The following is a 16,515-nucleotide window of genomic DNA, read 5'->3' on the forward strand; positions in this document are numbered from 1 at the left end:
AAATCGCTCACCTCTACACACTCCATGAGGAACAAGGACACCATGGAACCGGGACTCCAAATCCTACCTGCGATAGTCTTCCTGCTCCTCTACCAGGAGCACGAACGCCGGCGGCGAAGACCACGGTGAGTACTGCACCTACGACACAGGGGAGGGGGAGGCAAAAAACAGGGACACATACATGCAACACCCCCACCCTCACCCACTACAACACACACACTAATGCATATCAATACATCACAGTTACACCCCCCAAACCCCCCCCGGAAGAATGCAAAGACCAAGGAAAATGAGTGTAACCATCAGAATATATTACAAACAAGTAGGTAGAAATATATATATACACCATGTACAAAATATATACCAGGCATAGTAGTCCAGGTACTGCACAAAGAAAGTCAGTGGAACACTGGGACCACACGGTATGGGGGAGGCCCACACAAGATCCCCGACCATGACGGAGAGAACACTGCAGGGGCATCAGACAGCAAGAAAACAGGCACCCCAGGGGGAGGGAAAGGGGGGGCACCTTAGCCGCTTGAGTGCACAACGCCAAATCCACAAGGGGGATGCCCACTGTTCAATCCTGGGGAGTGCAAAGCCACAGTCTCTCAAGTCTCTACAGTGGGTGGGTTGCCCACTGTTCAATCCTGGGGAGTGCAAAGCCACAGTCTCACAAGTCTCTACAGTGGGTGGTTTGCCCACTGTTCAATCCTGGGGAGTGCAAAGCCACAGTCTCACAAGTCTCTACAGTGGGTGGTTTGCCCACTGTTCAATCCTGGGGAGTGCAAAGCCACAGTCTCACAAGTCTCTACAGTGGGTGGTTTGCCCACTGTTCAATCCTGGGGAGTGCAAAGCCACAGTCTCTTAAGTCTCTACAGTGGGTGGTTTGCCCACTGTTCAATCCTGGGGAGTGCAAAGCTACAGTCTCTCAAGTGGATAACAGTCTCCACTGGTTCTGGAGGGGGCATGGTGCCCAGAGTGCTTCATCCTGTTTAGGACAGAGGTAGTGGACGACAGTCTCCACTGGTTCTGGAGGGGGCATGGTGCCCAGAGATCTTCATCCTGTTTAGGACAGAGGTAGTGGATGACAGTCTCCACTGGTTCTGGAGGGGGACTGGTGCCCAGAGTTCTTCATCCTGTGAATGACAGAGGTAGTGGATGGATCTCTCCACTGGTTCTGGAGGGGGACTGGTGCCCAGAGTGCTTCATCCTATGAAGGACAGAGGTAGTGGATGGATCTCTCCACTGGTTCTGGAGGGGGACTGGTGCCCAGAGTGCATCACTCACCCTGTGACGGACCCAGTTGCGTCAGTGCCCCTACCGCTCATGGGCTAGCGGTGCTTGAGTTGGCGGTGCCATGTTCAGCGGTGCTTGAGTTGGCGGTGCCCTGTTCAGCGGCGCTTGAGTTGGCGGTGCCCTGTCCAGCGGTGTTTGAGTTGGCGGTCCTTCATGGCCCAGCGGGGCTTGTGCTGGCGGTCCTTCATGGCCCAGCGGGGCTTGTGCTGGCGGTCCTTCATGGCCCAGCGGTGCTTGAGTTGGCGGTCCTTCATGGCCCAGCGGGCCTTGTGATCGCGGTCCTTCATGGCCCAGCGGGGCTTGTGCTGGCGGTCCTCCATGGCCCAGCGGGACTGGTGCTGGAGGTGGCCTCCTGGGCAGCTGTGCTAGGGCTGGCGGTGGCCTCCTGGGCAGCTGTGCTGGGGCTGGCGGTGGCCTCCTGGGCAGCTGGGCTGGGGCTGGCGGTGGCCTCCTGGGCAGCTGGGCTGGGGCTGGCGGTGGCCTCCTGGGCAGGGGGGATGATGGCGGTCTTTTCCGCCGTGCAGCTCTTCCCAGACTTGCTGAGTTTCGTGTGGCTCTTCCCCACCTTAGAAGGTGTCACAGCTGACTCCACACTCCCAACGGGACCCCTGGGAGCGGCTTTGGTGGCTGGAGTCTTCCCCCTCTCCCGCCGGGCACTGGCCAACTTCTGATGCTTCACAGGTGGGGGACTGTCTGTGCTGTGGCTCCGTGCCACACTGGCTGTCCTGGTGGCTGGTGCACTCCACATACCGGTGACTACAGGCACCACTGGTCCCGGAGATGTTGTGGCTGAGGTGCAACTTCGGGACCTATGAGATGGACGGGGTGGGGGAGGTGTGGGAAAAAGGTCAAGGGTGGACAGGAAAGGTTTTTTGGACACACTGGGACGGGTAGCTGGAGGGGGTTTGGGAGTGGAGGAAGAGGTGGTGGTTGTAGGAGGTGTACGTTTGGTGACTTTGGGTGAAGGTGCATGCGCTGGAGGCTGTCGTGAGGTGGATGGCTGTTGGGTGGGTGTGTGCCTGCGTTTGTGTATCTTGGTAGGGGGCGTCACAGACACACTGGGAGAGGATACAGGGGACATGTGAATGGTAGTGGGGGTGGTGACTGCATGTGAGCGGGGTGTGCTGGTGAGGGACGTAGTGGCTGTAGAGGTAGTGCATGCAGGTGTGAGTGTAGACGAGACTGGGAGGGAGGAGGGAGACGACGAGGAGGGGGACACAGTGGAGGCAGTGGATGTTGGTGTGTCTGCATGTGTGTGTTGCTTGCGTGAGTGCCTGTGGGATGTGTGGTGCTTATGTTTGCCTGAGCTTCCCTTGTGTGTTGAGGTGTGTGCAGGCTGGTCTGATGGTGTGCTTGGGATAGGCAGAGGTACAGGGGATTGGGTCTGGGTGGAGGACGTTGGAGGGGGGAGGCTAGAGACGGGAACAATGGCTGCCATCAGTGCTGAGGCCAGAGTTTGAAAAGCTCGGTGAAGGGCCGCCTGACCAGAATAAATGCCCTCCAGGAGTGCATTTGTTTGTTGCAACTGCCTTTCTACACCCTGGATGGCATTCAAAGTGGTAGACTGCCCAACAGTGAGGGACCTGAGGAGGTCAATGGCCTCCTCATTGAGGGCAGCAGGGGTGACTGTGGCAGGGGCTGAGGTGCCTGGGGCGAAGTTGATGCCCACCCTCCTGGGTGAGCGGGTACGGGGTGAAGGCTGAGGTGCTGCTGGGAGGGCGGTGCTGGTAGGGGGGTGGCGGCTGTATCTGTAGATGCAGGGGGCACAGATGTTGCCGCCACCACAAGGGAGCTCCCATCAGAGGACGAGTCCGTGTCGCTGGTGTCAGCTCCTGTCTCCGCCGTGGAGCTCCCCTCACCCTCCGTCCAACTGGTGAATTCCGAGTCTGTAGTCTCGCCCTCCAGGGACATGTGGGATGTAGCTCCCTCCTGCTCCGGTGCCACTGCTCCTCCGCCTGATGATGCTAATGCACACAAGAACAGGGAGACCACAAAAAGGGGGGGACGATAGAAGAAAGACATGTTGAGTGCATGGATTACCGCTACCGTTGGCGGACAAGACAGACACAGAAGCCCCCTGCACTACGCCGCGCTCTTGGGCTCCACTGTTCAATTCCTGGGAAATGACCTACAAGGCTATGGACGACATCTGAACACATAGATGACACAGGGGCATGACTAGCTGTACTTGGCACTCTACAGAGGTGGGCTGGGGTGCCACATGGCCTGCCTTACGGAGGGGCCTTGCCTATGGAACTCGCCCTGGCCTAGGGAAACCCACAGCCCTCCTCCCCCACCCAGACAACTCCATTGCGCACAAAATCAGCAGAATGAGAGTGTACTCACCCCCTTGTGTCTGCTGTGATGCCCTCAAGCTCCCATCCAACTCCGGGTAGGCCACCGCCAGGATCCTGAACATCAGGGGGGTCATGGTGCGACGGGCACCCCTCCCACGTTGGGAAAGCATCCCCAGCTGAGCCTCCGCTGTCTTCTTGCTCCAGCGGCGAATGTCCTCCCATCTTTTCCAGCAGTGGGTGCTCCGTCTGTGGTAGACGCCCAGGGTCCGGACGTCCTTGGGGATGGCACGCCAAATATCTTTCTTCTGGTGGGAGCTGACCTACATGAAATGTGCAGGGGAAGAAGAGAAGTCATTACCAACTGCACCGTCAAAGTGATTGGCCATCATCCCTACCCTTGCCATGTGGCACATGCATTTACCGTCTTCCATGCACGCAGCACTCTGCCCCCTTCCTTCTTGCATCCAGCCCTCTCCACACAGGCATAGCCCATACAACATGCTCCCTGTGTACTTACCTGTTTGTCTGGAGGACCGTAGAGTAGGTTGTACTGGGGGAGGACCCCGTCAACGAGTTTCTCCAACTCTTCTGATGTGAAGGCAAGGGCCCTTTCCCCAGACGCACAAGCCATTGTCTCTTCCAGACCAAGGTCACAGCAGCACTTGCAGTGTAGGTCCTCTCCTGTCGGAGATCATGTATCGAGTGATTGAACAGATAGAAAATGGCGGTCACGTCCACGGTGGTGCGTACCGTCACCGCCGGCGTACATCGTCATTGGCTCCTGGGACCCATAGGGTCCAATGTTAACCAATGCAGCATTGCGCCGCGGTCTTCGACCGCCTACAGCAACAGGGTACAACGCCAGCGCAGTTACCTCACATCGTATTGTCCCACTTTAGAGGTCAGGCAGCCGCCATTTCAGGGGCCCACATGGCTTAATTCTCAACTGCGTCACACATACCTAGCCTTAGACTCAACACACATACATGATTGGTGTTCTGGGTAAACTGTGGGTACGTACCTCTGAGTTGTTTGACTCTGTGCTCGCTGTTGTCCTTCATAGGCACCGTCCGCTGGGACATGTGAGGAGATGGCGGCATCCTCCAGTGTACCGATCGTTGGTGGACCTGTCGACAATGGAGGAGCGACATTTGATAATCACCTACAGACTTGACCGTGCCACAATCCAGGAACTCTGTACCCAGTTGGAGCCAGACCTGATGTCAGCAATCCACAATCCCACAGGAATCCTCCGTCTAGTGCAGGTGCTGTCAGTGCTCCATTTCCTTGCAAGTGGCTCTTTTAAAACAACTGTGGCCATGGCATCAGGGATGTCCCAGCCTATGTTTTCCAATGTATTTTCCAGAGTGTTGTCTGCCCTTCTGAAACACATGCGGAGCTACATCGTTTTCCCTCAGGTGGAGGATTTGCCTACAGTGAAAGGTGATTTCTATGCCCAGGGACATACCCCCAACATCATAGGTGCCATTGATGGGACCCATGTGGCTTTGGTCCCCCCCACAGGAGTGAACAGGTGTACAGAAACTGAAAGAGTTATCATTCTATGAATGTACAGATGGTATGTTTGGCAGACCAGTACATCTCCCATGTGAATGCCATGTTCCCTGGCTTAGTGCATGACGCCTACATCCTGCGGAATATCAGCATCCCTTATGTGATGGGTGAACTCCAGAGGCACCATGTGTGGCTATTAGGTGAGCACCTGGAAGCAAGTCAGTGGGGATGGTTGTCTGGGTCTGGGGTTATCCCTCCAGGCTAGTGTGTGTCTAACAGTTGTCCCTCGCCATTTGCAGGTGACTCTGGTTACCTCAACCTGTCATGACCCCAGTGAGGAATCCTAGGACCAGGGCAGAAGAACGCTTCGGCCTCCTGAAGGCCAGGTTCAGGTGCCTCCATATGACAGGTGGATCCCTATTCTACTCACCAAAGAAGTTTTGCCAGATCATCGTGACCTGCTGTATGCTTCACAACTTGGCTTTGCGTCGCCAGGTGCCTTTTCTGCAGGAGGATGGTCCAGATGGCTGTGTTGTTGCAGCTGTGGAGCCTGTGGACAGTGATGAGGAGGAAGCAGAGGAAGAAGACATGCACAACAGGGACTCAGTGATCCTGCAATATTTCCAGTGAGACACGGGTGGAAATCCAAACCTGCCTACTACATGTACTTTGACACTACTACCTCTCTCCTGTCTGTTGTTTTCACCCAGTGTATGGTCACTGAGTTGTCACTTTCCCTTACGATTTCACAGATGTGGGTCCCACTGTGTGACATCTGCTTAGATTCCTCATGGACTAGAGCTGTGTGACATAGGTATGTTGACATTACTATTTAAAAAACATTTTAACACTGTAATTGCTAATACACTATTTCGAAATCACAGACAGACTCCAGATTGTTTTGTGCTTTAGGTGTGTTTATTTAAATGCTCAAAATTGGAGGGGGTAGTGAAATGGTGAGGGGTGATGGCAGAGGAGTGTCCATGGCAGAGTCCAGTCTATTAGTCTCACAGGTGCATTGCCCATATGGGCATAGGAAGTGGAGCTGGGGCAGTTTAATTATGGACAGGGTGACAAAGTGGGACAGTAGGATGACAATCAGGGTGGTCTAATTTCTTGGCGGGGGTCTTGGCATCGTTCTCTGTCTTGTTCCTGGATCTCAGGGACCGTTTGCGGGGTGGTACTCCCTCTGCAGGGGGTGGGGTGCTGGTGTGGTGGTCCTGTGGCGGGGCATCCTGTCCACTAGCGCCGGCAGAGGTGGTGGGCAGTTCATTGTCCATGCTAGTGTCAGGGGCCCCTTGTAGTGCCACAGTGTCCCTCCTGGTGTTGAGTAGTCCCTTCAGCACCCCTACAATGGTGCCCAGGGTGGAGCTGATGGTTCTGAGTTCCTCCCTGAAGACCATATACTGTTCCTCCTGCATGCACTGGGTCTCCTGAAACTTGACCAGTATCGTTGCCATCGTCTCCTGGGAGTGGTGGTAGGCTCCCATGATGGAGGAGAGGGCCTCGTGGAGAGTGGGTTCCCTTGGCCTGTCAGCCCCCTGTCTCACAGCAGCCCTTCCAGTTCCCCTGTGTTCCTGGGCCTCCGTCCCCGGACTGTGTGCCCACTACCACTACCCCCAGGTCCCTGTTGTTGTTGGGGTGGTGGGTTATCCTGGGTTCCCTGTAGTGGTGGACACACAGCTGATTGACGTGTCCTGGGGACGGAGGTATGGGCCCGCTGGGTGGGTGCTGTGCTGGTGTTTCCAGAGGGGGGAAGGTCTGTGGTGCCCTGTGCCTGTGTGAGGGGAACCGACTGTCCAGAGGTCCCCGATGGTCCAGGCTAGTCATCTAGATCCAGTTGGACAGAGGTGCTGTCATCACTGTGGGCCTCTTCTGTTTGTGGTGTGGACATGTGTGGACTCTCCTGTCCGGTGACGTTGGGTAGGGGTCCTGCAGGGGTATAAAAGGATTTTTATTAAATCTGTGTGTGTAATGGTGTGCAATGGGTGGGTGATCGTGTACCCCAGGGCTAGCATTCCTGTGTGGGAGCTTGTGTGATGATGGTTTAGGGGGTTGTATGGGTATGTGCAGTGGGCATGCTTTGGTGATGGGTGTCCATGCTTTGTTGTTTACATGCAGGGCTTGGTGTTGGGATGTGTGGTTTGTGATGTTGGGACATATGTGAGGAGATGGGGTGCTGGGGGTGAGGTGGGGGTATGTGATAGCATGCAGGTATGGTGGGGGATGTAATAGTAAAGCTTTGTCTTACCAGAGTCCATTCCTCCACCTACTCCTGCGAGGCCCTCAGGATGCAGAATCGCCAAGACTTGCTCCTCCCATGTTGTTAGTTGTGGGGGAGGAGGTGGTGGTCCGCCGCCAGTCCGCTGAACCGCCAGGTGGTGTCTTGAGACCACGGAACGCACCTTCCCCCATAGGTTGTTCCACCTCTTCCTGATGTCCTCCTGATTTCTTGGGTGTTGTCCCACTGCGTTGACCCTGTCCACTATTCTTCGCCATAGCTCCATCTTCCTAGCTATGGAGGTGTGCTGCACCTGTGCTCCAAATACCTGTGGCTCTACCCGGATGATTTCCTCCACCATGACCCTGAGCTCCTCCTCCGAGAACCTGTGGTGTCTTTGCCGTGCCATGGGGTGGTGTAGGTGATGTGTGTGATGATAAGTGTGGTGATATGTAGTGGTGTGTTGTGTGAGGTGCATGGAAGTTGTGTGGGTGATGGTGTTGTGTGCCTGTGGATGCTGGTGTTCTTGCTGGTGTTGTCTCTCTCTGGCCTTCTTTCAGAATTATTTGTTGTGGGGGTTTGTGGGTGATGTGGGTGTGTGTTTTATATTGTAATGGGTGTGTGGGGGTGGTGTGTGTATGTGTATCAGGTGTGTGTATTTTGAATTGTCAAATGTGGCTGTGTTTTGTAAGAGTGTGTGTATTTTGAGCGCGGCGATGTGTACCGCCAATGGAATACCGTGGTTGAAAGACCGCCGCGTGGATTCGTGTGTCGTGATAGTGTGGGCGTATTTCTGTTGGTGTGACGGTGGAGGTTTTGTTTTCGCCAGTTTATCACTGACTTTTGGTGTGGCGGACTTGTGTGGGTATCTGACTTTTGGCGGATTCCGAGATGTGGATCATAATAGCTGTGGCGGAATTCCGCAGCGGTGAGTTGGTGGTCTTCTGCACAGTGGTAAGCGTCTTTTACCACCAATGTTGTAATGACCGCCAATGTCACTTTGAAGCCTTGTATTAACGGATAAGGTAAGATTAAGCTCACCACCAACACCTGCGCATCTGTTTTTTCATCAGCACCTGCATACATTTCAGACACCTCCTATAGCTGTTTCTTCAGCATATGCACCAATGGGATAGCTTGACCAGTGGTTCAGTTCTCCTTGCTGACTTCCCATGTAAATTTCAAAGGGAATCAGCATCTCTGTCAGACATTTGATCAGGCCCCATTGGTCCATCTCAATGATCATGCCTTTCACAGTTGCATCCTCTCTTTGCATGACATATTCATTGATCCGTCTATGCTGCTCAAACAGATGTAACATGTAATAAGTACAATTCCGACGTGTTGGCATCTCCTGTTTGAGGGCTTTAACTGGCATTCCATTATCAAGCTGGATAATCCTCAACAGCTGCGGGCTTTAAAAGAATGGCTAAAGCGAGTAAAGATTCTTCTCTATGTGGACCTTAAGTTACTCAAGGTTCTTTTTTGAGGAAGTTCTGTACAATGATGTTTATGCAGTGTGCCAAACACAGGACCCTGTAATAGCCACCATCTGACATGGCCTTAACTACATTGCTGCCTTTGTCCATTGCAACAAATCCAATGTTAAGCCCTCTGGGGCACAGCCATTCAAAGACCTTGTTGTTAAAGTCATCCAGGATGTTTGCAGCTGTATGGAATTTCTTCATGGCAAACTTAGCTACTGTTGCATGCTTCCGAGCACCATTAAAAATTCCAGATTTATCAACACCTGCAGATTTCATGTCTCTAACCCCCACAAAAGAGATCCATTGTGCAGTGATGCACATGTAATCTGTAGCTTGCCAACTGATCCACATATCTGTAGTCAGGTGGATTGTCTGGACAGCACTCTGCTGCAAAGCTTGTCCAATCAATTCCAGCACATTGTGATGTAGCAGTGGAACATTAACTTTGACGAAATAGGTCTGGCTGGGAACCTTCCACTGCTGGCAGATAGCCGCCACAAATTCATTAAAAACCCACTCCTTCCACAAAAGAAAAAGGGAGGAGATCCAGCGCTAACATTTTAGCCAGCTTCCCATTGTACAAACGTGCCATTGGGTTGTTGCGTTCATGCTGCCCCTCCTGCCTAAACATGGCAGTGATAGTAGCTTGGATTTTCTTTTTGCTGGTGCCACAGATGCAGGCAACTTAGAAGGTGGTGGTAGGCTCAATGTGTGCCTGAGGGGGGCAGCCACTGTAGGTTCTTGCCTTGGTGTTTTGACCTGACTGAGTCTTCCTGTGCCATTTCGATGTTGCTGAGGTGGGTTACGATACTACTGCACTGCCGGGGACAGGGCTGATTTGTGTAACAAAAATGTCACCCTCTTCTTCACCTTCCACCATGATCGGATCAGATTCCCTGTTTTCAACACCTTCACTAACACCACTTGCAGGCTTTTCCTTTTAGCTACTAAGGTGCGCCTCCCAGTGGATTGCGTGGTGTTTTCTAGAATGGGTTAGTTGGCCTCCGGTTCCAGAGTTTGTAACCCGACTAACACTTGCTTGGCAAATGGAGCATATGGCAATGTTTGGCTTCTTTTAACTAAACGTAAAGAAGTCCCAAACTGGGGAGGTTAACTTTATAACAATGGTGCCACTGCCAGTGTCTGAAGAAGTGGTGATAGGTGGATGTTGTTTTGATGATGTTTGCCTCACTGCGGTGCTTTCTTCTACTGAGGTGGGTGTGGATGTAGGTCACACCCGGGGCCTTGTAAAGATGGAAGCTGGTGGAAGTGGTGGTATCGCTACCACATCTCTCGGCGCAGGTTCAGAAGATAGGGTAATGTTTGATTCCATGGGGCTGGGCTAACATCCATGATGACTGGCTCATTCTAAACATTGCTGAAGAAACTCGGGTGGCGGCGGATGCCGCGCAGTGGCCTGGGCCTCTCCCAGGTTAACAACAGCTCCAGGAGGGGATATGCCATCCAGAACAGTGGTTTTCCTCCCCCCCGCCGGCCACTGAGACAGAGCTGGGCCTGGATGGCAGGAGATAGAGCCGAGTGGTGGGAGACGGAGGTGAGGAGGTGTAGCGGCTAGAAGGTGGTGAAGGCGTCGCAGCGGATTGAACATCTCCTCCCCCCCTATTTTTATCCCCCTTGCTTGAGGTGACTCTGGAGGCCTGTGGAGGTGGGAGCGCAGTGGTAGCTGCAGGACACAGAGGAGTGGAGAGATTGCAGCGGATCGGTGTATGGGAAAGTCCCTGCTGAAAAAGGAAACTAGGCCCGAGACTGGGAGTGGAGGGCCTTCTGGTCACTGATGGCAGATCGCACCATAATGGGGAAGGTCAAGGTCTCAGGTGCTGGTGATGGATCTGTGAACCTGGCAGGAAGCACTGATATCCAGGGGTGAAGAAATACCCGTAAGTGAGCCCGTTGTGAAGGGGCCACAGCCCTCAAGTAGTGGCTCTGTGGAAACTGAGACCCAGCTATGTAGGCTCTTGCTGGTCAATCCGTGAAAATATAGAGCAGGAGTGAATCAGACGACACCTGTGACTGTATCGGCTGTAATGGGCAAGGGCAAACCAAAACGACTGTCCACTGCACAAACACGCATAGACCAGTCCGATACGGGCCCTGGTGGATCTCGTAGTGAGTACCAGGTGCCATGCTGGAGCGGCGGGAAACCTGCAGCAACCGGTGACCTGGCAACCATCCTTCAGGCTATCCAGGCATCCCAGACAGTGGTAGAGGTCAAGATTGGAGAGGTAAGGGGTGATGTGGCAGTAGTGCGCCAAGACCTTTGCAACGCAACAGCCAGGATCACAGAGGCAGAATCAAGAATATCCACTGTGGAAGATGACCTGACTGCCTTAAAAACACAAACGTCTGCACTAGTGGCCCGCACATCAGAACTATACTGTAGGGCTGAAGACGATGAAAATAGGTCTAGGTGCAACAACCTTCGTATCGTGGGTCTTCCGGAGAATACAGCGACCTCCTCTTTGGCCTCCTTCTTGGAGGAGTGGTTCTGCTCCTGGATGCCTGAGGACCGCCTCACACCGTGGTTTACGATAGAGCGAGCCCACAGGGCTCTCCAAGCCAGACCGCCACTGGGCTCCCCACCAAGGCTGGTGATACTCCGCCTCTTCAATTTCAAACACAGAGATGCTGTGCTGCAGGAGGCATGCTCTAGGGGAGATATACATTGTGGCGGAGCAAAAGTCCTTGTGTTCCCAGACTACATGAGAGACGTGCAGTTGCAACAGCGCTCCTTTATAGATGTGAAACAGAAGCTGAGAGCGATGGACATACCCTACCGCCTTCTCTTCCCTGTGAAACTATGAGTGGTCCACAGCAATAGGACTTATTAATTTGAGACTCCAATTACAGCATGGACATGGCTTAGAGAAGAGGTCCCGTTGGGCCCCCTGGTGGAAGCCTATGGCAAGCTCGTGACAAAATACAGACAGACAACCGGCAGAACCGGCCACTTGGCCCCCGCCAAGTACATACGCTCTAGGAGGCGCAGGGCAAGACGGGGCTCACACTCCGGCTCCCCTGTGGAGCCCCCATCAGAGACAATCACGGAACAACTAACAAATACAGGTTGGGGGTGGCGTATGGGATTCACGGATGGAGGGCCCAACACCTGTACGCTTGGAGACGGCTGAAGACACTGACCTGTCCCAAAGCCCAGTGCTTTAAATCTACATATGGGGAGCGGAGGGTGGGTCCAGTATAGCCACAAAGAAGATGATGCTGTAATATGTCTGCTTACTATCTTACGCTCTTTAATCCGTAGATATGGAGTGGTCCATCACTGCTTAACCAATTGGTGTTTCAAACTCACTGTGTTGGGAAGTGAGATGTTCTAAAAGGGTGACAGATGCTTCTTGGGGGAAGTATGTGGTGGGATGGGAGTTGGGGGGTATGGGAGTTCAGGCCTTGCAAAATGGCGTTTGTTATTGTTAATTGAATTCAGTGTTAGTTTGTTTTTATTCGCAACTGCACAGGGGGGTGGATCAAGGATGTCACAGAGTGGAAAGTACACAGCACATCGGAATGCGATACTTACCCGAGGGGGAGAGAACTCAGGAGCGCCCGGAGGGAGTTAGGTGATATACTTGTGGTGAACAAACACACACAAACAGATGGGTCCGACACAGATTATCTCATGAACATTAATAGTCTTCTAGATAAGATCAAGCATGCTGCTGTACTTGCATATGTCCACCGACACAAACCTGACATGCTCATGCTGCAAGAGACCCACCTCCTGGGGAACCGTTGCCCCTTTTGGGGCCACAAGGGTTTTGACAGAGTATGTCATGCAGGGTTCGTGCGTGGCTCAAGGGGTGTAGCGATACTGCTTCACCACTCATTTCCCATGGTGGTTATCCAAGTATGGAGGGATTTTCAGGGGTGATATGTGGCATTCTCTGGGAAACTAGAGGGTTGCACGATTAATGTTGTTAGTGTCTACACTCCGCCGACGGCAGTGCGTGGGACTCTTAGGGATCTGGCTCAATTGCCTCTGGACTTGCCCCTGGGAACCACCATGTTGGGGGATGACTTTAATGCAGTTCCTGATCGTGGGTTGGACGCGACTGGGGCGCCATTCTCACATAGACAGGCAATGGCCGCTGGCCTATCCGTGTAGCTGACAGCTGCGGGGCTATGTGATGCATGGAGGATCTGGCACCCGCGGTGCAGACACTTTACGCATAGTTCGGCGGCCCACAATACGCAATCTTGAATTGACCTTGTGTTCTTACCGGCCACAGAATGCTGACACCTCAACCAAATTTAAATTTTACTGCGTGGGATCTCTGACCATGCACCACTCCAGTTTATTATGGGACCTGCTCAAGCGGGGGTCCGTCCTATGTGGCGCTTGAATGCGTGGTACTTGCAGGACATGTCTTCTCTGAATCAGTTGCAAAAGGAGCCGCGTGAGTACTTCGCCATCAATAAGGACTCAGTGACCTCGTCCTGGGTCTCATGGGCCGCGAGTAAGGCGGTGCTGAGGGGGACAGCCAGGAGCCTTGTCCGCGCTCGGGAGCACTCCCTGACATCCCACATTGTTCAGCTAGAGGCACGGGCAGTGAGATTGGAGGCGGAACAAGGTGCTCAACCCAGTGAGAGGCTGACTAGACAACTCCTACTGATCCGTGAGGAGATTCGCGACCACTGTTTGGAAGCGGATAAACACCTTTGATGAGCAACTAATGCTAGGGTATATGGCCGGGGGATAAGACTGAGAAACTGCTGTACTGGCTCGCTTCCCATCAACAGGCCTCTAGAATCATTCCTGAAATTTGTAACGCATAGGGGGACCACGTCTCCAAACGCCAAGAAGTGGCTGATGGGTTCACATCATACTACAGAGTACTGTACCAGGCTTCAGCAACGATAGTGCCGGATCATGCCCGTCAGTTCTTGATAGATGTTCCCCTCCCAGCATTGCCTCCAATGGAGGTGCAATTGCTTGGCAAACCTCTTACTGAGGAGGAGATCAGAGAGGCCATCTCCTTGATGGGGACGGGTAAGACCCCTGGGCCTGATGGGTTTCCACCATAGTACTATAAGGTGTTTCGGGACGACCTGGTTTTCTATGAAGAGGTGGACCGTTGAAGCTCCTTTCCGGAGGGGCTGGATGTAGCCACAATTGTGGTATTACCCAAAACCCAACCCCGTCACTCTACTGTGCCGACTACAGGCCCATATCTCTGATTATTAGAGAAGTGAAAATCTATGCCATGATTCTTGCCTCCAGTCTTAAGAAGGTGCTGCCATTGCTGATACACCCAGACCAGTGTGGATTCATGACTGCCAACGGCATGCACCATTCTATTTGATGGCTCCACGTGGCCCTTGCATGGCGTCACCGGTTGCCCCGGAATCTTGCCCTCCTATTTATTGATTTTGGGAAGGCCTTTGACACTGTTGACTGGGGGTTTCTCTTTCTGGTGCTCCAGGGTGCAGGCTTTGGGCTGAGGTTTCGCCGAATGGTCCAGGTCTTGTATGCCAATCCTACGGTACGCGTGCAGGTCAATGGTACCCTGTCCTTAGCTTTTTCTATCCACCGGGGAACGCACCAGGGCTACTCCCGTCCCCTCTCCTTTTTGCTTGGCCACCGAGCCCTTGGCACAACTGATAAGGGTAGATCCACTATACCCCGGTTGGAAATGGGGGCCCTCTTTCAAAGACCGAGTGGCCCTATATGCTGACAATGTCCTGCTGTTTATGGAGGAACCCAGCGCGACGGGTCCAAGAAGCTCCCATCTTCTGCGCTGCTTTGAGGAGGCCTCGGGGCTCAAAATGAATCCTGCTAAGTCGGTGTTGGTGCCCTTGGTGATTTCACAAGACTGTTTTGACTAGCACGAAGTGGTACCCATGCGCCGGCTGAGTTTTAAATACCTTGGTATTTGGGTGGCTCTCCTTCCAGAACTCACTTGGGCCCTGAACCTGACCCCGCTCTTATCCCGCACCAGGACGGATCTGCAAAAATGGCAAACATTGCCACTGAATGTTCCGGGTAGTGTAGCCCTATACAAAATTATGGTACTGCCACGACTTCTATATGTCGTTTTAAATTTTGCTAATCCTCGTTCAGTAGACCTTTTTTTGACCAATTTGGGCCACTGTAATATGTCAACTAACAGGATTCAAATACATCCCCTGTGTCATTTTTACGACCCTGTGCTCCTACCAAATCGCACTGTCACTAATTCAAGTATTTACAGACCAGACCCAGAAAGGCTTCATTTACAGGTTACTGTACCCTCTAGCAACCGGTTCTCGACTCTTAGTCACCTTGACGAGAACGATTGACTATCGGTGATCCACCCCTGTTCTTCTAACATGGAGAGACCGAAGGCTGGGAACGTCGACGTTGAATGTACCTGGGACACAGGAAAGCCTGAATTGGATCTGAAAGTTCCTATAAATACTAAAGTTCTAATGTCATGTCCTGTGTCTAGACCATTAACTCTGCTTAGCTGGAACATAGCAGGGCTGCGATCCAAATCTGACAATTCGGACTGGAAGAGCTTTATTTCCTCCTACGATATACTTTGTCTACAGGAGACCTGGTCCAAAGATACGTTCCTTCTGAACGGTTTCACCTCTCTGTGTCAGCCAGCACTAACCTCCCTAATGGGGAGAGCTAGTGGCGGCCTTTTAGTTCTTGTCTCCGTACATCTTCCGCTTTTAAATGTGTCTTTAATATGGTCTTCCCTTTATTTTATGGTTGTCTTGGTCTCTATTAGTGGCCTAAAGGATATCCTAATTTTAAATGTTTACAATAACATCCCTCGGGGCCTCCTTATGGGTCATCTGGAAGAGGTAACGGACCTCATAGATTCTTCACATGTTTTGCAGAATAGTGATCTAATTATTATCTGGGTGGGCGATTTCAATACTCCTCTGTGCAGCAAAGAACACATGGACCTGTGTGCCTTTCCTGCCGAGGGCAGAGAGTCAGTAATTCATTTTAACCATACATCTGAAGGAGATGCCTTAAACCTTTTTACTTGTAAATTTGATCTGGTTCATGTCACCGAGAAATTGGCCCCCGACTCCTGTAATACACCAACCTTTACAGGGAATTTGAGGGGGAGCATTATCGACTTCATACTTATCAGCTCCTCTGATTTTTATGTAATTCAAGAATTTAAGATTACGCCTCATTGTGCGAGCGATCATAACCCCCTTAGCATTATATTGGACCTAAAAAAATTCCAGGCACCCAAGAATAAAAGCTTGAGCGCTGCTACTGTTTATAATCCAAATTGTGGCATACGTCTAAAATGGGACAAAATAGATCCAAAAATTTTTAACCAGGAAATTGTAAGAAGTAGGTCTGACTCGATTCATATGTGTCTGTCTCAGCAGTTAGATTCTGACCGCATAGTGCGTGAATTTGAATCTTTAAGCACTGACATCTCACGCGCCCTGGCGGCGGACAGGCCCGCGAAGGGGCCGGTGGCCCACAGATGGTTTGATTCTGCGTGTTCATCTGCCCACAAAAAACTCAAAGATGCACTTAAAGCAGTTCCTCTCTCCCGTCAATTAGTTAAAATAGCCAGAGCCGATTATAAGGCTGCCATTGACAAACGGAAATCAGAAATTAGGTCTAGGGCCTGGGGCGAACTTTTGGCTGCATCTGAGCAGAAGGATACTTCTAAATTCTGGAAAGTGATAAATCACTCTTACT

This window comes from Pleurodeles waltl, chromosome 1_2, assembly GCF_031143425.1.
Source record: "Pleurodeles waltl isolate 20211129_DDA chromosome 1_2, aPleWal1.hap1.20221129, whole genome shotgun sequence".
NCBI classification, from domain to species: Eukaryota; Metazoa; Chordata; class Amphibia; order Caudata; family Salamandridae; genus Pleurodeles; species Pleurodeles waltl.